Genomic DNA, 21,681 nt, shown 5'->3' with positions numbered 1-21,681 from the left:
CTTCCAGCCAGTTCTCCGAACTCAACTCGGGAGTTGCATCCCGGGAGCGTCCTGGCAGCTGGCCTCACATTTCCACCTGTGGAATCCTTTCTCCACACCCTGTGTTTGGAAGTAGGGTTGGGGTTCCAGAGAAAGGGTCGGGGTTCAGCCTTTGGAAAGGGAGAAAGACTCACAGTTTCGCATCCAGTATTGGCCCCATCGCTGTCCCTCTGGTAACGTCTCCCCCCCCCCCCCCCCACACACACACAGGGTTTCTCAAATGGCTTTAACTTTGGTGTTGGCCACAACGCCCAGTCTTTTGTTTCAAAGATCCGGGCTCACCGGCTCTTCCAGTCAAACCACGGAACCTTGGAGCTACAGAAGAAGAAAAAGAAGGGGTGTGGGGTGTGGGGGGAGGGTGGACATATGCTGAGAGTCATGGACGGAGGCAGATCATGCTCATGGAGGTCTCGCTCCTCTTCGTCAAGAGTGGCGAATGTGGACGTTCGGTGCCAGCGCGGATCTTTCGCGCACTCTCCGCTAGACAGACTGGTGCGCTCGGAGCCCATCGCCTTCCCGCGACGTGGGGCTGAATGAAGGGCAGTTGTCTTTCACTGTGGGCTGGGCTGCCTTCGCCCTCCCTGACTGGGCTACTCTCCCCAAGACCCTGTTCCTTCCACCCGTCGCGTCTTTCTCTTCTTTCTGGTCACACAATGGTTAAACAACTTCAAACGCCCGACGCTGTGCCCACAGCTTCAGCTTTTAAGATCGTCCTCCGACTGAAAAGCCGCCGGTACAGGAGCTTTTTACCATACAATGGGAAATTAGCATAAATATTTTCGAATTTAAAGCCCAGATTTTCCTGGGAGACATTTACTTTCGATTTTATTGGCAACAATTCGCTGCAGTCGCCTGCTCCCGTCCATGAATGGGATTGTGAGGAATGGAAGGGGACGCTTTCCGGAGGGGGGTAGGGTGGTGGGGTGGAGTGGGGTGGGGAGAAATCAACGCCCCAAGAATAAGGTTGCCCAAACCCGGAGCCTCTACGTGGGTTTTCACCGTTGATGACATCTTTGCAAAAACAATCGCAACACGTTATTGTGTTGTGATTGAAAAGCAAAGAGAATTTGTTCTGGGTGAGAAAAAATATAATAATAATAAAAAAAAAACCCTGCTTCCATAAAAGGTGGAGGCGATATGTGGAAACTAACCTGCACAGAAGGCACACATCAAAGCAGAAATAAAGGTTCCATATTTCCTTAGTTTGTTGGGCATGGGGTATTCCCTAAGCTAACTATATTCTAGGCCCTAAAGTTCCTCCAAGCGGGCAGGAACGCATCAATGCAGCCTAATTCCCATTCTAATTGCTCTCTGGGAATTTGGGGATGGGCTGGGCGGTTGAGAGCCCGGCAGGAGCGGGATTCTGGGACCGAGAGAGGGACTCCCTGCTGGGCTGAGCTGGGTTGGGAGCTACAGCAGTTGGGGCCTGAGCGGGGTAGAAGGGTTGACCACGTCCTAGAGTTGAGATCCCGGGTAGGTGCCAGGGCTGAGCCCTCCTGAGAGCCATCCCGCGCTTCTGGCGAGGAAGGGGTTAAGACCCCTGAATACAAGCAAGGCCAAAGCTACTGGGAAAGAATATCGAGGGGAGAAAAATAACCAGTTTTTCCCCCCTCTCTCCCTCTCTCTCTCTCCAGCCTCTGGACCTTATTGAATGTCATTGAAGAAAGTTTTGAATGCCAGATAAAGAGAGGCGAATTAAAGTGTGTGACAGCGGAGGATAAGCAAACACAAAGAGAACTCTGTCACACTTTGGGGTAAAATCCGTGGGCTTTTTACCAAGTCTCTTCGCTATGATTGAATTAAGTAATAGGAAAACATTTTCTTTCACTTTAGAGCCATTAGACAAAAACATCAAAGCGAATAACACTTTTTAATGTGTGGCCCCACAATGGATTGGGGTTTTGTGCTGAAATGTTTAAATGGTTTGTTGTGCAACTCGGCGCGGGAGAGACCCCCAGATCCAAGCAAAATAGCATCCCTGAGAGTGCGGTCAAGCGGCCTGGAACCGACGCACACTTAATCCTCCATCTCTACACCCCGAGGCTGAGGACAGAAAGGGGGAATCCCAACTCCTTGGTGGCATTCCGGAGTTTGATTATTTCGAGAAAGTTCAGCGTCAGGACAGAGAGCCAGCTCGTGCTCCGCAGGCCCAGAGGCCCTGGGCAGGTGCAGAGGCGCAAGGCCCAGGCTGCGTGAGCTCGGGGCCAATCGGCGCCCCCCAGTCCTTGAGCCCTGGGCCGATCCCCTGGTTTCCGGGGGGCCTCTCCCCAAGCGGCCACACTGCTGTGCTGCTCAAAGAGCTTCCTTGGGCTTGCTTCTGCGGGGTTTGAACTTTATTCACCACCAGAGCAAATGCCCCGTAGGCGGGGCAGGGTGGGAGACGGCGGTGGGATTAGCCTGACAGCCCGGGAAAGGGGCCCCCGGGAGCCCCTCGGCCCCAGAGTGCCGGCTTTGCCCCCGAGCTGGTTTTCAAGTGTCCATCAGAGACAGTTCAATATAGAATAATTTCTGTTGTCCTGGGCTTTTCTTCCCTTCGGTACTGCGTTCTTCCTTTTCCTGTTGATGGAGTGAACGCACCATTCCCCCCCCTCCCCTCTCCTGGAAATGTGGATCTCATATATTTGCAACAAAACTGCACAGAAGAGATGATGATGGTGGTGGCGGCAGCGTCTAGTTCTTTACTTGCTTCAGGGGTTTCTTCTAATGTCTTTTTCCTAAGGGGAGACAATGACCTTGTTTACAAGATCACTTCTTGAGGAGAGACTTCCAGCCAGACACTAACACTTCTCAATTTTGCTGTCTTTCTAGATCCAGGATTTTGGCCTGTTTTCTGTTTGCTGTATCTCCACTCAAAAAGAAAATAAAAATCCTGGCACATAGTGTTATATTTGCTGGATGAATAAATGAAGGAGAGAGACCTGATTGTAAAGGGCAGGATACCTAGGAGGACTTCCTGGTGTGCTCACTTGATACACTTAGGCATTTAGGGTTAATTGAGCTTCCAACACTCCAGAGATTGAGGGCTCTCTGAATCTCCCAGGCTCCCATCCTCACCTTCTGGGCCTGGAACATCACTGGAGCCCAGTGTGTTTGTTGACTGATGCAGGCATATCTGGGGGCCTCAGTCTTCAAGACTGTTCATAAGAGACAATAGGTCCTATTTGAGGCAGTTTTTGGATGTCTTGCTCTACAGAAATGGATGAACCCATTGATGAATCCATTGATAGGATTGTCATAAAAGACTTCAAGGACTGGGTACAGTGGCTCACCTCTGTCCAGAGGCTGAGATCTGGACAGATCTCAGAACTGAGAATCACAGTTCAAATCCAGCTTGGAAAGTCATGATACTCTTATCTCCATTAAACACAAGCCAGAAATCGAGCTGTGGCTCAAGCCTTAGCCTTGAATAAAAGACCTCAGGGACAGTGTGCAAGTCCTGAGTTCAAGCCCCAGGACAAGCACACACACACACACACACACACACACACACACACATCTTTCATGGTGGATTGGAAAGGGAAGAGATACAGTGCATGCTTTGGCAATTATAAGCCAAGATTCTGCTTTTTCTGACTCAAAGCAATGGAGTGGGAATTCTCATTGTAAAGAAAGAAGCTGCTTCTTTCACCAGGAGACATTTTGGCAACTTTCTCAGGAGAGACAGAGCTATTTAAGTGAGCAGAGGGTGCCAGGAAATGCTGGACAGCCAGGAATGACTGGTATACAAGGGCAAAATCAGGGAGTCCATGCTCACACCCTGGGGCTGCACAGAAACTGGAGGCCAAATCATGAAGGCCCATGAGAACAGGTATGGGGTCAATCCTGTGGCAAGATTTGTAGGCAAAAGGAATGACCAAGTCAGATCAGAAATATAACAGGAGATTGGTGGAGATAGAGCAGAGCCCAACAGAGCTGGTTTGCAAATTACTGGATCAATATCAATAAGGAAATAAGTGAGACTGTGTTTGTTTCAGTGGTGGATGGTGAACACTTCAACTGGAGTGGAGGGACTAGGACTGGAAGAAGCAAGCACTGAAAAGGACGTGTGTGTTCCCATACCTGGGGCACAGAAAAGCAAGGGACCAATCATGCTCCTGACTGCTTGTTTGAAGAGGTGGGTGGGTGGTGACAACAAAGGCAAACATAGGGCTCTTAAGGGTACTCAAGACTCCTCCTCTTCCTCCTCCTCCTCCTCCTCTTCTTCCTCCTCCTCCTGTTGTTGTTGTTGTTGCTCCTCCTCCTCCTCCTCCTTCTTCTTCCATAAAACAATGCTGCTTTCTATGTGGCTCACAGTCCTCAGAATGGCCTGTAAATAGCCATCCTCCCAGACTATGTTGGCTTCTGGCCTATTTCCAGAGCTGAGTTTTTTACCTTAATCCAATGCCATCATTACAAGGAATGAAAAGTCTTCTATCTTGTATTCAGAAAGCTTCACTTGCTGGGCATTGGTAGCTTGTGCCTGTAATTCTAGCTATTCAAGAGGCTGAGATCTGAGAATCAAGGTTTGAAGTCAGCCTGGTCAGAAAAGTTGGTAAAATTGTTATCTCCAATTAACTAGCAAAAAGCCAGAAGTGGAGCTGTGGCTCAAGTGGTAGAGTGCTAGAGTGCTTTCGCAAAACAGCTCAGAGACAGCATCCAGGTCCTGAATTTAAGCCCCATGACCTAAAAACAAAAAGCTTTGGAGAAGCTTTTTTTTGGGGGGAGAGCTCAAGTCTGTAATCCTAGCTACTTGGGAGGTAGACATTAGGGGATCACTGTTCAAGTTCAACCTGGGCAAAAGAAGTTCACAAGACTCAACATCAAATATTAACTTAGTACAGTGGCTCACAGCTGCTAATCGGAACAACCCAAGGCAGTGGAAAAGTAACAGCTGGAGCATAAAGTGGACCTTGCTTTGAAAACAAACAAGGGCCAGGCTCCAGTGGCTCACACCTGTAATCCTAGCTACTCTGGAGGCTGAAATCTGAGGTTGAGGTTCAAAACCACCTTGCCCAAAAAAGTCCCTAGGAGACTCTTATCTTCAATTAACCATCAGAAAACCACAAGTGGAGCTATGGTTCTAAGTGGTAGAGTGCTGGCTTTGAGCAAAAGAGCTGAGGGACAGTTCTTAGGCCCTGAATGCAAGCCTCACAACCAGCCAAGAAGCAAGCAAGGAAGCAAGAAAGGAGGAAAGGAAGGAAGGAAGGAAAAGGAAGGAAAGAAGGAAGAGAAAGAAAGAAGAAAGAAAGAAAGAGAAAAAGAAAATAAACAAGGCCCCAAAGTACTGGAAGTATGGCTCAGTGGTAGAGTACCTGCCTAGCTGACTTAGGCCATGAGTTCAGTCCTCAGGATTGACAAAGGAGGGGAAAAGATTTAGTAAGATCCTTTGGATTCCTTGATCTGTAATTAGACAACAGGCAGTTTTCTGGTTTCTTATTTCATCTTTTTTTTTTTTTTTTATTACTTTTTGCTATGATTTGAATGTGGCTCCAAAGTTCATGTGCTTGAACCAATCTGCAGTGCTGTTGCACTGTTGTGTCAAGATGCTTTTGTATATAAACAAATGTCATCAAAAGAGATTAAAATGACTTTAGTCCTCTCTTTCTCTCTTGGGTTTTTTTTCCCCCTTTCTGTTTTCTGCCACAGGATGATATACCAAGAAATCCCTAGCTAGATTGATACCACTATACTCTTCTGTGTGTGTGTGTGTGTGTGTGTGTGTGTGTGTGTGTGTGTGTGCGCGCGCGCGCGCGTGTGTGTGTGTGTGTGTGTGTGTGTGTGTGTGTGTGTGTTGATCCTAGGGTTTCAACTCAGGGCCTGAGTGCTGTCCCTGAGCTTTTGTGCTTAAGGCTAGTACTCTACCACTTGAGCCACAGCTCCACTTCTGGCTTTTTGGTGGTTAATTGGAGATAAGAGTCTCATAGACTTTCCTGCCTGGGCTGCCTTCCAACCACAATCCTCTGATCTGATTGTCCTGAGTGACTAGGATTACAGGCAGGAGCCACTGGTGCTCAGTGAACAACATATGTTTTTGCAAAGATGAGAGTACAAAGATCTTGAAGATGAATATGGAGTGTTCTACTCTGGAGCTTAACAAGACAAACCTATAAATTTAAAGAAGGAAAGGTGGTAGGCTTGAATCAGACAGAACCAGTTTCCCCTCAAGTAGTTTGCTGTAGACCAATGACCTCCTTACCTGTGAGTTTGGCCTTTAGAAATAGCCCTCATTTGTTTGGGGGACAGGGACTTGACTCAGGATGCTGGATTTGATTGTCAGTGGCCTAACATGGGATTCTCATCCAGAGGTGCTTTCCCTGAGTGTTCAGGGACAGCACTCAGGCCCTGAGTTGAAACCCCAGAACCAATACACACACACACACACACACACACACACACACACACACACACACACACACACACACACACACACAGAGAATAGTATAGTGGTGTCAATCTAGCCAGGGATTTCTTGGTATATCATCCTCTGGCAGAAAACAGAAAGGGAAAAAATGCCCAAGAGAGAAAGAGAGGACTAAAGTCATTTTAATCTCTTTTGGTGACATTTGTTTATGTACAAAAGCATCTTGACACTGTTGCACTGCAGATTGGTTCAAGCACATGAACTTTGGAGCCACATTCAAATCATAGCCAAAGGTAACACTCTGTCTTCTTTCCTTCCCTTCTCTGAAGTACAAGCCCCCGCTGCTGCACACAGTAGAAAGCTTGCAAGCCCCCTTTGGAAATGTCCTTTGCTGTTGGTCCCATTCTCCTCAGATTCCTTTCTCCCTTCCCTCTGTGTGTGTGTGTGTGTGTGCACGCACCATTACTGGGCTTGAACTCATATCCTCACACTCTCACTTGGCTTTTTCTTCTCAAAGTTAATGCTCTACCACTTGAGCCATACCTCCGTTTCCAGCATCTTGCTGGGTAATTAGAGAAATGAGTCTTGTGGACTTTCCTGCTCAGGCTGGCTTCAAAGTGTGATCCTCAGATCTCAGCCTTCTGAGTAGCTAGGGTTACAGACATGAGCCCCCTTACCCAGTGCCTTTCCCTTCTATCCATATAAAGCAAACTTAGACCATATCTTCTCCCCTACAAAAGCATTTGGCTCAAGACAGAAGCTGAAGACTAGTTTGAGGTTGAAATTTCCTGTTTGTCATTCAGAGCTGAGCAGAGGCTAGATTAAAAAAAGTCTTGGCATTTTTGCGTCCATCACCCTTTCTTCTACTACCACCCAATATAGCCATGCACCCATTTTGCTCAATAGAGTACTTCAGTTGATAATCTCTCAGAGCTGCAGCAATGGATGCTGGCTAGGCCTTCTAACATTGTCAAAGACAAGAAGGCTACTGCCAAGATATCTTGATTTGTGCAAGGATGCTCTGGAATCTTCTTAGCTCTTTTCATACCCTACTCTTTATTTGCAAAGAGAAGCCAATGGACCACAGATGGATTTCAGGCACATGCTGTCTTGCAGCTATGTGTTACTCAAGGATTGTGATGTTACTATTTGACTAGTGTCCCTCATCCCAAGAACTCTGGTGATTACAACCTCCCCCCCTCCCCAAATGTAATAAGCATTTCGTGAATGATTGCAACTGCATGGATCTCTGGGTCACTGGCCAGTATAGCAGGCTATGTAAGAAGGAAAGATACAGTTTTCGGAACTCAAGGCATTTGCTTGTGTTTTTTTTGCTTGTTTTGCTTTTTTTTTTATTGTAAAAATACTGTACAGAGGGGTTACAATTACATGGGCAAGGTAATGAGTGCATTTCTTTTTTTTTTCTTTTTTTAAATTTTATTTTATTTTATTTGAGAACATACTGTACAGAGGGGTTACAATTACATGGGCAGGATAATGCATACATTTCTTACTAAGCATTGCAGCCTCCTCCTTTGTTTACCCTTCACCTCCCTTCCCAGCCTCCCCCCTCCCCCCCACCCAATCATACCCCCACACACACACCGACATTGTAAAGCTGGTTTTGACATGACATTTTGTACTTCTCATTGTTGCAACAGGTCCACCTGAATCCTTAAACGACTTGTTTGTCCCCGTCTCCTCCACATGTTATACTGACATCAAATATAGTGAAAGCAGGGGTTACACTGTGGGGGAGGGACATACAAAGCAACAAAGAAATAATATTATAAATGCGTTAGAAACACATGCATGAAAGAAACAAAAACATTAAAATACATATTTGAGGGTTCGTTTTCCTAACATCACATTCTCTGACTTTTTCCGCTTGACTCATACCTATACTAGATATTGCAAATAAGGGAAACCATGGGACCTATGTTTCTTTGGGCCTGGCTTACTTCACTTAATATAATTTTTTCCAAGCCTTTCCATTTCCTAACAAATGGGGAAATGTCATTCTTTCTGATGGAGGCATAGAATTCCATTGTGTATATATACCACATTTTCTTGATCCATTCATCTACTGAGGGGCATCTGGGTTGGTTCCATATCTTAGCTATGGTAAATAATGCTGCAATAAACATAGTTGTGCTGGTAGCTTTAGTGTGGTCTTTTTTGTAAACATTAGGGTAAATGCCCAAAAGTGGGATTGCTGGGTCATAGGGGAGTTCTATGTGAAGTCTTTTGAGGAACCTCCATACTGCTTTCCAAAGTGGTTGAACAAGTTTACATTCCCACCAACAATGAAGTAAGGTTCCTTTCTGTCCACATCCCCTCCAGCATCTGTTGTTGTTAGAGTTCTTGATTTTTGCTGTTCTAACTGGAGTGAGGTGATATCTCAATGTTGTTTTGATTTGCATTTCTTTTATGGCTAGGGATGTTGAACATTTCTTCATGTGTCTATTGGCCATCCTTCTTTCTTCTTCAGAGAAATTTGCTTGTGTTTTGTATCTCAGAGAGAAGTCTGTTTCCAGAGTTTAATGAATAAGCTGAACCATGAAGAAAAGTTGCCTCCTTTGTTTTTTCTCTTAATATTGAGAAGGCTGATACAGGCAGATGACATTAGCTAATGTCTTAGAGCTAAGCTTACCTTAGCTGCCCCATACAGGGCCAGCAAGACATTGTCATTTCTAGAGCTTGGCGCTGGTGGCTTATACCTGTAATTTTAGCTACTCGGGAAGCTGAGATCCAAGAATTGCAGTTCGAAGCCAGCCTTTGCAGAAAAGTCCATGCAACTCTTATCTCCAATTAACCACCAGAAAACTGAAAGTGGCACTGTGGCTTAAAGTGGTAGAGTGCTAGCCATAAGCAAAGAGGCTCAGGGACAGTGCCCAGGCCCAAGTTCAAGTCCCATGACCAACAACAACAAAAAAGAAGTTGTCATTTCTATCTTGCCTAGTTCATGCAGTAGACACAAATACTTTCTGAAGCTTTCGTTACTCATTACAAGTCAAAGAACCCACCCAGAACCAGTCTCTGGTGACTAATATTGTAATCCTAGATACTCAGGAGACTGAGATCTGAGTATCACAGTCTGAAGCTAGCCTGGTCAGGAAAAGTCCAGGAGATTCTTATTCCCAATTAACCACCAAAAGCCTAGATGTGAAAGTGTGGCTCAAGTGGTAGAATACCCGCATTGAGAGAAAAGCTAAGGGACAGCCCCCAGGCATTAAATTCAAGCCCCAATACAGGCACAAAACAAACGACCTTCAACATCTCTCCAACTTACTATCTTGCCATGAGGCCTCTTCAATAAATCTCCTGACCTTGCTGAGACCTTTGCCTCTTGTGACTGTACCTTGGCATCAATGGGAACAGACACTGTTTCCTTCATTCCCTGCCCAACCTAAAAAGTCATTCATGGGGAAGTTTCTAAGATTATCAATTACTTCTGTGTTTATTTATTTACTTATTTTTCTTTACAGTGGTACTTGGGATTGAACTTAAGGTCCCATACTTTCTTTTTTTTTTAAATTTTTATTTATTTTTTATTGTGAAAATACTGTACAGAGGGGTTACAATTACATGGGCAAGATAATGAGTACATTTCTTATCAAGCATTGTAGCCTCCTCCTTTGTTTTCCCTTCCCATCCCTTCCCATCCTCCCCCCCTCGCCCCCCCCACCCAACCCTCCCCGCCCCCCCCCAAAGTTGTAAAGTTCGTTTTTGACATAAAGACTTGTACTTCTCATTGTTGCAACAGGTCCACCTATGTCCTTATTTAAACGACTTGTTTTTCCTTTCCCCTCCACAAATTATACTGACATCAAATACAGTGAAAGCAGGGGTTATACTGTGGGGGAGGGACATATAAAGCAACAAAGAAATAATCTTATAAATGTGTTAGAAACAATTGCATGAAAGAAATAAAAACATTTGAATACATATCTTAGGGTTCATTTCCCTAACATCACCTTATCTGAAGGTCCCATACTTTCTAGGAAGATTCTCTACCACTTAAACCATGCCTCTAGTCCATTTTACTCTGGATGTATTTTCTTTTATGTGTGTGTACGGGCCGGTAGTTGAGTTTACACTCAGGTCTTTGTGCTCAAATGGTGCACCACCATTTGAGCTATACTTCTACTTCGTTTTGGGTGATTAATTGGAGATAAGAGTCTATCAAGATTTGCTGTCCAGGCAGATTTTGAACTTTGATCCTCAGATCTCAGCCTCTGGAGTAGCTAAGATAACAAGCATGAGCTAGTTGAGCTCAACTAACTGCTCTGGATATTTTTGAGATAGGATCTCACTTATTACCTGAAGCAGCTGGTACTAAGATCCTCCTATTTTATGCTCTCTTCTATAGCTGGGATGATAGGTGCATACCCCCATGCTTTGATATTGGTTGATATGGTGTCTTGAAAAAACTTTTTGCTTGGATCATTTTTGAATGGTAACTTTCTTCAATCTCAGCCTCCTGAGTAGCTAGGATTATGGGTGTAAGCCACTACACCTAAGTTGTCTTCATTTCTTGATTCTGTGATTGGTGCAAAGATTTGTGCCATACATTGGGCTCTGAAGGGCTGAGTTTTATGGCCACAAGTTTCATCAAGCTGGCTGCAGAGGGAGGGTTAACTTTTTTTTTTTTTTTATAATGAGTACTTCAGGGAGGTGATGGTGGAAACCAACGCCTCCCCTATGAGTATCTCTTTTGACTGTAGTTGATGTACGAGAGAATAATTTTAGAATCCAAGTAGATTAGTCAAGTAGACAAAACCAAATTTGTCCAAATCTGAAATATCCGATGAATAAAACACACCTTATATTACTAGCCAGTAATTCATTAGTTCATTTTATTGTTAAATATGTTGTCATTCTCCTTTTCTTTCTTTCCTTCTTTCCGTCTTTCTTTCTTTCTATGCCAGATCTTAGGCTTGAACTCAGGTCCTGGGTATTGTCCCTGAGATTTTTTTTTTTTGCTCAAGGCAAGCAGCTCTATCACTTGAGCCACACCTCCATTTCCAGGTTTTTTAGCTGCTAATTGGAGATAAGAGTTTCATGGACTTTCCTGCCCCAGCTGGCTTTGAACTGTGATCCACAGATGTCAGCCTTCTGAGAGGCTAGGATTATAGGCATGAGCCACTGGCATCCAGTTCTTTCTTTCTTTTTGAGACAGGGTCTTAACATATAGGCCACGCTGGCTTGTGGATTCACCTTCTTCAGCCTCTGAAGTGCTGAGATTATAGGCACACCTACCATATCCCGCTTGTCACTCTGTTTTCTGATAGTATGAAGAGAGAAGCTTCTGCTAAAGTTTCTTAATTCTTTGTTGAGATAAGCTTATAGAGTAGTATGCAGTTTAATTCACTCCATTGGCCAGAATTTTTTATTTTATTTTATTTTTTTATTCCGGTTGTGGGGCCTGAACTCTGGGCCTGGGTGCTGTCCCTCAGCTCTTCAGCTCAAGGCTAGCACTCTACCACTTGAGCCACAGAGCCACTTCCGGCTTTTTTTCTTTTTGCTTCTGTGGTGCTGGGGAATCAAACCCAGGGCCTCATGCATTGCAAGGCAAGCGCTCTACCACTGAGCCACCTTCCCAGCCCTGGCCAGAATTTTTTTTGAGACAAGATCTCACTATATGTTCCTCAAGCTAGCCTTGAACTTGGGATCCTATTGCCTCAGTCTCCCAACGGCTGGGCTTATAGGCGTGTGCCACACATCTAGTTTGTAGACTGTTTTCAAGGATATTTGTATAAAAAACAGTCTTAAGAGATGAAGGCAGCCTTTCCTTCCAGAGCAAAGGACAGGCCTATTATGTTAGTGCAAAATACACGAGAGAGCAATTTAATTAAGGGAAGGTTCATTTTGGTTCACAGTTTCGGAGATAGCAGACTCTGAAACTTTGTTGTTACAGGTCTGTGGTATGACAAAACATTAGAACAATGGGAGTGTGTGGCAGGAGAGGCTGTTTAATTCAAAGCCCGCAGGAAGGCGAAAGACATTGAGGGACTTAGTCTGTGCTGTACATCTTCTTTCTTCTACATTTATTTTTCCTTGCAGAACTAGGTTTCAACTCAGTACTTGCTTGACAGGCATTGTATCACTTAAACCACACCCTTAGCCCTTATGCCCTATCATTTTTCAAATAGAGTTTGCTTTTTGCTTGGACTAGCCTACACCAACCATTGTGCTATTTAGCTTTCAGAGTAGCTAAATAGATCCCAGGCACACACCACCGTACCTGGCTTTTTTATTGGTTGAGATGAGAGTCTCATGAACTTTATACCCAGCCTGACTTTGAACAGCCCATCTCTTTGTTTCAGCCTCCTGAGTAGTTTGGATTGCAGGCATGAACCACCACACTTAGCTCTTTTTTCTACTTTTGTTTTGTCTAGGGTTACTCACCAGTTAGGTTTATCTTAGTCCATCCAAGTTGGCAATTGAGATTACCCATCAGGCCAGCTGCCCATAGCTCACACCTATAATCCTAGCAACTCAGGAGGCTGAGATCTGAAGATTGTGGTTCAAAGACAGTCTGGGCAGGAAAGTCTGTAAGACCCTTATCTCCAATTAACTACCATTCTGTCAGAAATGGAGTTGTGGTTCAAGTGGTAAAAATGCTAGCCTTAAGCACAAAAGCTCAGTCAGGGACAGCACCTGTGCCTTGAGTTCAAGACTCTGTCCTGCACCACCATACCCCCCAACCCCCACTGAAAAAAAATTGGCACCAAAAAAGAAAAAAAAAAGATTAACCATAAGATTAACATGCCTATTATCCTTTCTTAGCAAAGCTGTGAGTTCTCTAAGGTCAGTTTCCCTCTTTTCCCATAACTTGTGCCTTATCTGGTTTGCTTTTCATCGCCCTGTGGGAATTGGAGCTAGGGAACTAGCACAAGAAAATGTGAATTCTCTGGCTATTGCCTTCACTGTTTACTGCCAGCAAGACAGAGTCCTTTGTCTCTGATCTCTGTGTTAGGTTTTTAAAAAGAGGTAGCCGAGTAAGAACAGCACCACACACGTGGTATTCAGGTAAGGGGTGGGTTTATTCAGTAGACCTGCTGGGACCAGGCAAGGTTGGCACTCCACGCGGCTGGGAAAGGCCTGGGAAAGAGCGAGAGCTGGGAAAGAGAGAGGAAAGAGAGAAAAGAGCTAGAAAAGAGCAGAGAGAGAGAGCAGAAAGAGCTTCTGGGCCTGGGTAGGCCTTATCTAGGGTATAGGTGGAGAAAGGTGTGGCCACATCAAATTCAGATGTGACCTCAGTGGATACAGATGTGACCTCTTCCAGGTGTCCCAGTTGCCTAGGTAACGCAGGTACTGGGTGGAGACTTTGCTGCGAGGAGGGTGAAGTCTGCTAGCCATCCAGGAGCAGACCTTACACTCTGAGCTGCTGGTCTTCTACCTAGCATCACTGATTCTGCGGCAGACTTGATGGTAGCTTGCAAGCACAGAAAAACTTCACATGCCACATGCCACACAGTTTGCTTTTGTTTTTGAGGCAGAGTCTCTCCATCTAGCCCAGGATGACCTGAAACTTGCAATCCTCCTGCCTCAGCCTCTGTGTGTGTGTGTGGCTGTGTGTGTGTATGTGTGTGTATGTGTGTGTATGTGTGTGTGTATGTGTGGCTGTGTGGTTGTGGCTTTGGCTGTGGCTGTTTGCACTAGTACTGGAGCTTAACTTCAGGACCTCTCACTTGACTTTTTTGATTAGGCTGGCACTCTACCACTTGAGCTATACCTCAGCTTTTTCTTTTCTTTTTTTTTTTTTCTGGTTAATTAGAGATAAGAATTTACGATTTCTCTGCTTGGGCTGCCTTGGAACCTTGATTTCCAGATTTTGCCTCTGAGGTAGCTAGGATTATAGGCATGAACCTATAGGCATGAACCAGTGCCTGGCTATCTCTGCCTCAGTCTCTTAAGTGCTAGGATTATAGGTGTGTACCACCAGGCTTGGATTCCTTTCATAGTTCTTGTATGTCTTCTCTCATTGCTATTTTTCAAAATACTGTATGAATACATGTAATTGTTCTTATCTTATGCATAACCCGAGTCTTAGTTATCTTAGCTTTTCATCCCATGAAATACAGAAATGCATCATCTACTGTGCCTTTGCCATCTAGTTGTGGTTTATAACATTTAATTACTTTCCACTTAGAAATGCCATAAAGTATTATGCATTCTAACAACACCTCTACAAGATTGACATTATTTCATTTACTTTACTTATCCAAGAAACATTCTTGCATACTACTGTGGCAGTGTAGCGCAAGACAGTAAATGGTGGCAAAGCTTTTACTTACACAGGCCTTCAGAGAAGGGCAGTTGCTGCCCTGGGACCTGGAGGAAATGTCTCTCAGAGGAGAGGTTTGACTGGTCCTTCAACAGTGTAGAAGTTCCAAGCTAGGTGGTAGTGATTCACACTTGTCATCCTAGCTACTCAAGAAGCTAATATTTGAGGATTAAGATTCGGATCCAGCCCAGGCAGGAAAGTCCATGAAACTCTTATCTCCAATAAACTACTCAGAAAAAGCCAGAAGTGGTGCGGTGGCTCGAGTGGCAGAGCACAAGCCTTGAGAAAAAGAATCTCAGAGACAACATCCAAGCCTTGAGGTCAAGCCCCAGGACCGGTAAAAAAGAAAAGAAAAGAAAAAAGTATAAAAGTTCTATAAGGGAGTGCAAATGTCTTCATGAGGATGGGAAGAGAGAACTTGAGAAGATTTTGTTGAACTGATGGGCATTCTGTGGGGGTAGACAGGTGACACAGATGAGCGGAAGGAGAGCTTCCCGAACAGACTGACGTAGAAGATGTTGAGTTTCAGAATAAGACTTGGTCCTATAGAGAGTAAGACCCTTTTCTCCCCCCAATATTGCTTTCTTTTTATCCTTTCTTTTCTTTTTGCTTCTTTACTTTCTTGATGGTACTAGGGCTTGAACCAGGGCCAGGATGCTCTCTTAACTTTTTCCGCTCAGGGCTGGCCCTCTACCACTGAAGCCATAGCTTCACTTACGGATTTTTGCTCGGTAACTGGAGATAAGAATCTCATAGATAAGAATCTCATGAACTGTCCTGCCCAGGCTGGCTTCTAACCGAGATCCTCAGATCTCAGCCTCCTGAGTAACTAGGATTCCAGGTGTGAATTTGACTAGTATCTGGTTTCTTAATCCAGATGATTCCTGGTGAAAAGAGCAGTCAAAATTCCAGGAGAGAAAATGGCTGTCATTCAGTGTGAAGGCCAGGGAGACAGCCACGTCCCCAAATTCTTCACAAGACCAGCAGAAGAAAGGCGTTAGCATAAAATGGAGAGAGAGCATGGAATGTACCTCACATTAGCAGACAATATTGCCTTGATTGCAGACAACACACATGAATTGAATTGATAAAGGAATCTTCCCATCAAAGCCAGAAATGAGTGGAAATTAACTTTAACAAAGTAAGCAACCGTGTTCAAGAGACAGATAGAAGAAACCCACCGCATACCCTGTGCCTGTCGGATTCAGAGGAGTAAAGTGTGCGGGCCCATCAGCGAGTGCAAGAGCGATTAATAACCACTTACGGGACATTCATTCCACAGGCGACTGACAAAGCCCCAGGATGATGGGGGAGGAGGGGCATTCCTCCTTGATAGATGTATCTGAAATGCTCATTTACTCCTTTTTGATGGATTTAAATGTCCAGGTATTCTCTCTCCATAGAAATTGATTTGGAAATGGTGCTGGGTTAAAAATAAGGGCTGGGGATTTAACTACATGGATGTAGGAGAAAATGTCTTTGCCCTAGCCATCAATGCATAGATGGAAATAGACAGGAGTTTAAGGATGGGGGGGGGGGGTTGGATGTTTCCTTCTTTTTAACATATAAAGGGAGATAGACTCGTATAAAAGTATTCTGTCTGAGATTCTATAAATACAACTTGTGGCTAACTACCTACTACTAGGATGTTTTACTACCCTGTCTGGAACAGTTTAAAAATTACCCACTGAAAACCAGTTTTCAATCAATGGATTCCAATTTGAATTAAGTCAATTTGCACTGAGTCTGAATTTTACAATGAGGGAGGCATAAATGTGGGTTCAGAGGCAAATTGTTGTGGTCCCCAACACAGGAGAGCGCTTTAATGCAGCTCTTCATCTCTTCTCCTCTCTTCTTTTTTTTTTTCTCCCAGTACTGGGGCTTGACCTCAGAGCCTGGGCACTGTCCCTAAGCTTTTTTCCATTCAAGACTGGCACTCTAACACATGAGCCCATAGCTCCACATTGATCTTTGTGGTGGTTAATTGGAGATAAGAGTCTCATGAACTTTCTTGCCTACGCTAGCTTTGAAAATCAATCCTTGGATCTCAGCACCCTGAGTTGCTTAGATTATAGACATGAGCCAGCAATATCCAGCCACTCCTTCCTCTCTTCAGATAGCAAGGTTTGGTAGTCTGGTAGAAGTAACCACACAGGACCCTCTGTCCTTTCCTGTCTCCTGTAAAGCCAAGGCCCAGGTGGGCCCAAGTCTTTCATGGGATTCCTCCTGGACCTGCTCTGTGGCCACCAGTGAAGGGTTGGTTATGATCTAGCAAGAAATAAAGTGTCAGTTCTTTGAAAGCTGTGTGCTCCTAAGGGATGTGGGTAGGAGACTTGCTTAGGCAAATGCTGTAGTTTCCACCTAAACTGATTCTTTGATGTTGCAAAATGTATCTCCCCAAATGTATCTCCAGGTCCAAGTCTCTTAGGAAGTCCAGTGGGAGTATTCCTAAAGGATTAAGTTTATGACCTGGTCTGTGCTCAGGGCTCCAGTAATGTGAAAGAGCAATGCCACTGTGTGTGTGTGTGTGTGTGTGTGTGTGTGTGTGTAGGGGTTTGAACTCAGGATCATGCACTCTCCCTTGGCTTTTTCACTAGAGGCGAGCATGCTATGCCTTGAGCCACAGCTCCACTTCTGACTTTTCGATGGTTAATTGGAGATGAGTCTCACAGACTTTCTTGTCTGGGCTGGCTTTGAACTGCAATCCTCATATCTCAGCCTCCTGAGTAGTAGAAGGAGTTGGACTCTGGTGGCTCACTCCTCTTTCTCTTTCTCTGTGTGCGTGTACATGCTCATGTGTGTGCCTGTCCTAGTGCTTGAACTCAGGGCCTGGGTTCTGTCCCTGAGTTTTTTTGCTCAAGTCTTAGTGCTCTACCACTTGAAGCACACCTCAACTTCTGGCTTTATGGTGGTTAGTTAGAGGTGAGAGTCTCATGGACTTCATCCCAGGTTGGCTTCAAACCATAATCCTCAGATCTCAGCCTCCTCTGTAGCTAGAATTACAGGTGTGAGCCTGTGATCCTGAGTTGTTCTTACTTTGTTTATATGGAGGAGGATGCGATGATCTTCAGAAACCTATATCTCCATCTACCTGTCCACAGCTCTGTTCTGCCTTATCCTTGTGAGCTCACTCAGGCCTGGCTGCTCAAAGATCTCCAGATCCTTAAACCTTGGAAGGGTTTTCCAGACTTGGGGCCAGTGGGTAGCTGCCAAGAATTAGTGTCACCTCAAGGGCATAGTGTACCAGGAGTGGCTCTTGGTAAGCCTAGGACCATTTCTACTCTGGTCTTATATAAAGGACCACATTAGTTGCTTCCTGAGAAGGCAAGACTAAAGTGCTGGATGTGTTGAGCTGACACAGGATGGATTCCAGGACTGTCCTGGGGGGAAAGGGGGTGTAGGGAGGGTGGTGGAGAACGGAGCCTTTGGAATTATTCATTGGTGACACTGATGGGGTGGCCATCTATAACACAGGAGAACCTTTTTCTCATTAGTTTTCTTGTCAAGCTGGGATTTCATGTCTGCCCACACAATTTACATTTTTTAGTAAAAAACTCTAACATCACCAGGCATCAGTGGCTCAAGAAGGCTGAGATCTGAGGATTGTGGTTCAAAACCAGCCTGGGCAGGAAAGTCTGTGAAACTCTTATCTCCAAAAAACCACCAAAAAACCAGAAGTGGTGCTGTGGCTCAAGTGGTAGAGCGCGTGCCTTGAGCTGAAGAGCTGAGGGACAGTACCCAGGCCCAGAGTTCAAGCCTCATGACGAGCAAAACAAAGCAAAGCAAAGCAAAATAAAACAAAAAAAACCCCAAAACTCTAATATCTGCAGAAGTAGAGGGAATGAGTGCACTTCTGTGGTCCAATGTATCTGTCCATAAGCTTCAGTGATTATCAGAGTTAAGGTTAACTTTTTTTTTCTTTCTTTTTCTTTTTGTTAGTCATGGGGCTTGAACTCTGGGCCTGGGCGCTTTCCCTGAGCTCTTCAGCTCAAGGTGAGCACTCTACCAATTGAGCCACAGTGACACTTCTGGTTTTCTGGTGGCTAATTGGAGATAAGAGTCTCACAGACGAATATCAATACCAAATTTCAAACTCTACTACAAAGCCACAGTAATCAGAACAGCTTGGTACTGGCATAAAAACAGACCTCAGGACCAATGGAATAGAATTGAAAACCCAGAAATGAACCCACAGACCTATAGCCATAAGGGAGCTAAAAAAAAAATAGAATGGAAGAAAGCCTTTTCAGTAAATAGTGCTGGCAAAATTAGTTAATCGCTTGTAGAAAACTAAAGCTAGATCCTTATATATCACCCTGCACCTGAATCAACTCCAAATGGATCAAAGACCTTGGAGTCAAAGCAGACACTCTGAATACATTACAGGATGGAATAGGAGAAACCCTAGGTCTCCTTGGCTCAGGCTGAAATTTTCCTAATAGAGACTCAGAAACACAACAAATCAAAGAAAGGTTGGACAAATGGGATTGCATGAAATTGCATGGCAAAAGACATAGCTAGCAAGATCAATAGAAAGCCCACAGATTGGGAGAAGATCTTCACTAGCCATACAATGGACAAGGGTCTCATATCTAAAATATACCTGTAACTCAAAAAATTAAATCCCCCAACAACAAATCCTCAAAGAAACAACTGCCCAATAAATAAGTGGGCTAGAGACTTAAGGAGAAACTTCTCTGAAGAGGAAAGAAGGATGGCCAATAGACACATGAAATGTTCAACCTCCCTTGCCATAAAAGAAATGCAAATTAAAATAACATTGAGATTCCACCTCACCCCAGTTAGAATGGCTATAACCAAGAATTCTAGCCAGGTGCTGGTGGCTCACGTCTGTAATCCTAGCTACTCAGGAGGCTGAGATCTGAGGATTGTGGTTCAAAGCCAGCCCGGGTAGGAAAGTCCATGAGATTCTTATCTCCAATAAACCACTTGAAAACTAGAAGTGGTGCTGTGGCTCAAGTGGTAGAGCACTTGCCTTGAGCTGAAGAGCTGAGGGACAGCGCCCAGGCCCAGAGTTCAAGCCCTACGACCGACCCTCCCCCCAAAAAAAGAACTCTAATAACAACAGATGCTGGAGGGGATGTGGACAGAAGGGAACCCTACAGCACTGTTGGTGGAAGTGTAAACTTGTTCAACCACTTTGGATAATAGTATGGAGGTTCCTCAAAAGACTCCACATAGAGCTCTCCTATGACCCAGCAATCCCACTTTTGGGCATCTACCAGAATGATCACAAATAAGACCATACTAAAGCTACCAGCCATAACTATGTTTATTGCAGCATTATTTACCATAGCTAAGATATGGAACCAACCCAGATGTCCCTCAGTAGATGAATGGATCAAGAAAATGTGGTATATATACACAATGGAATTCTATGCCTTCATCGGAAAGAATGACATTGCCCCATTTGTTAGGAAATGGAAAGACTTGGAAAAAATTATATTAAGTGAAGTAAGCCAGGCCCAAAGAAACATAGGTCCCATGGTTTCCCTTATTTGTAATAACTAGTATATATCTGAGACAAGCAGAAATGGTCAGATAAGCTGATGTTAGGCAAAATGAACCCCAAGATAAGGACTAAAATGGTTTTTCTTTCTTGCTATTGTTTCTAGCACATTTATAAGATGATTTTTTTGTTGCTTTGTATGTCTCTCCCCCACGGTATAACCCCTGTTTTCACTGTATTTGATGTTGGTATAATTTGTGGAGGGGTAGGGAAAAAACAAATAGTTTAAATAGGGATACAGGTGGACCCATTGCAACAATGAGATGTACAAGTCGTTATGTCGAAAAATAAACTTTACAACTTTGGTGGGGGGGGGCGGGGGCAGGAGGGGAGATGGGAAGAGATGGTAAGGGGAAACAAAGGAGGAGACAACAATGCTTGATACGAAATGTACTCATTACCTTGCTCATGTAATTGTAACCCCTCTGTACATTATTTTCACACACACACACACACACACACACTCACACACACACAGAGTCTCACAGACTTTCCTGCCTGAGCTGGCTTTGAACCTCAATCCTCAGATCTCAGCCTCCTGAGTAGGTAGGATTACAGGCATGAGCCACCAGCACCCAGCTTAAGGTTAACCTTGTTTCCTATCCATCTCTGCCATTTACCCTCCATCCATAGTACTGTATAGAAAGTTATTCCTCAAAATCTTTTTCTAGAAAATGTCAATTTACTTAATAACTTTCTCAAATAAAATAACATTGTCATATTGAAGATAGTACTTGTTCATTAAAGAGTAGATATAGTATATAAATAAGAAGAAAACACTCTCTTTTTATATTTTGTCAGTTCTGAAATTTGACTTCAGGCTTTGCACTTGGTAGGCTTGAGTCATGTCTCTATCCCTTTTTGCTCTGGTTATTTTTGAGATAGTATTTTGCTTTTGGCCTGCATCAGCCTGGACTATGATCCACCTTTGTATGTGTCCTATCATAGAGGGGATGACAGGTATATATCATCACATTCAGACCCCTCCCCCCTTTTTTTCTTATCAAGTTGAAGTCTTGAAGCTTTTTTTTGGCACAGCTGAGCTCAGCCTTCTATATATCTGGGAGGACAGATGTGTACCATACCCACCCAATTCTTGATTGAGATGGACATTTCACTTTTTGCCTAGGCTGATCTTGAACCACAGTCCTTCCAGTCTGTTTCCCAAGTAGCTAGAGTTATAGGTATGAGCACAAAGAAAACATTCGTAAACCCATAACTTACAAATAAATGAAGTGTCTTGGTCTATATTATACTAGCCTCTGTGTGTGTGTGTGTGTGTGTGTGTGTGTGTGTGTGTGTGCGTGTGCGTGTGTGTGTGTGTTTCTGGAGAATAAACCAGAGCCTTGCATATATTAGGCAAGTACTCTAGCATTGAGCTACATCACACCTGACTTTTTACTCTATTCACATTAATTTTTCAATGTGGAAATGGAATGTATATTCATTTGGGATTTGATTTTTTACCTTTCAATAAAA

This window comes from Dipodomys spectabilis, unplaced genomic scaffold (genome assembly GCF_019054845.1).
Source record: "Dipodomys spectabilis isolate Male_0828 unplaced genomic scaffold, ASM1905484v1 ptg000095l, whole genome shotgun sequence".
Classification (NCBI taxonomy): domain Eukaryota; kingdom Metazoa; phylum Chordata; class Mammalia; order Rodentia; family Heteromyidae; genus Dipodomys; species Dipodomys spectabilis.
This window is presented reverse-complemented; position numbering follows the sequence as displayed.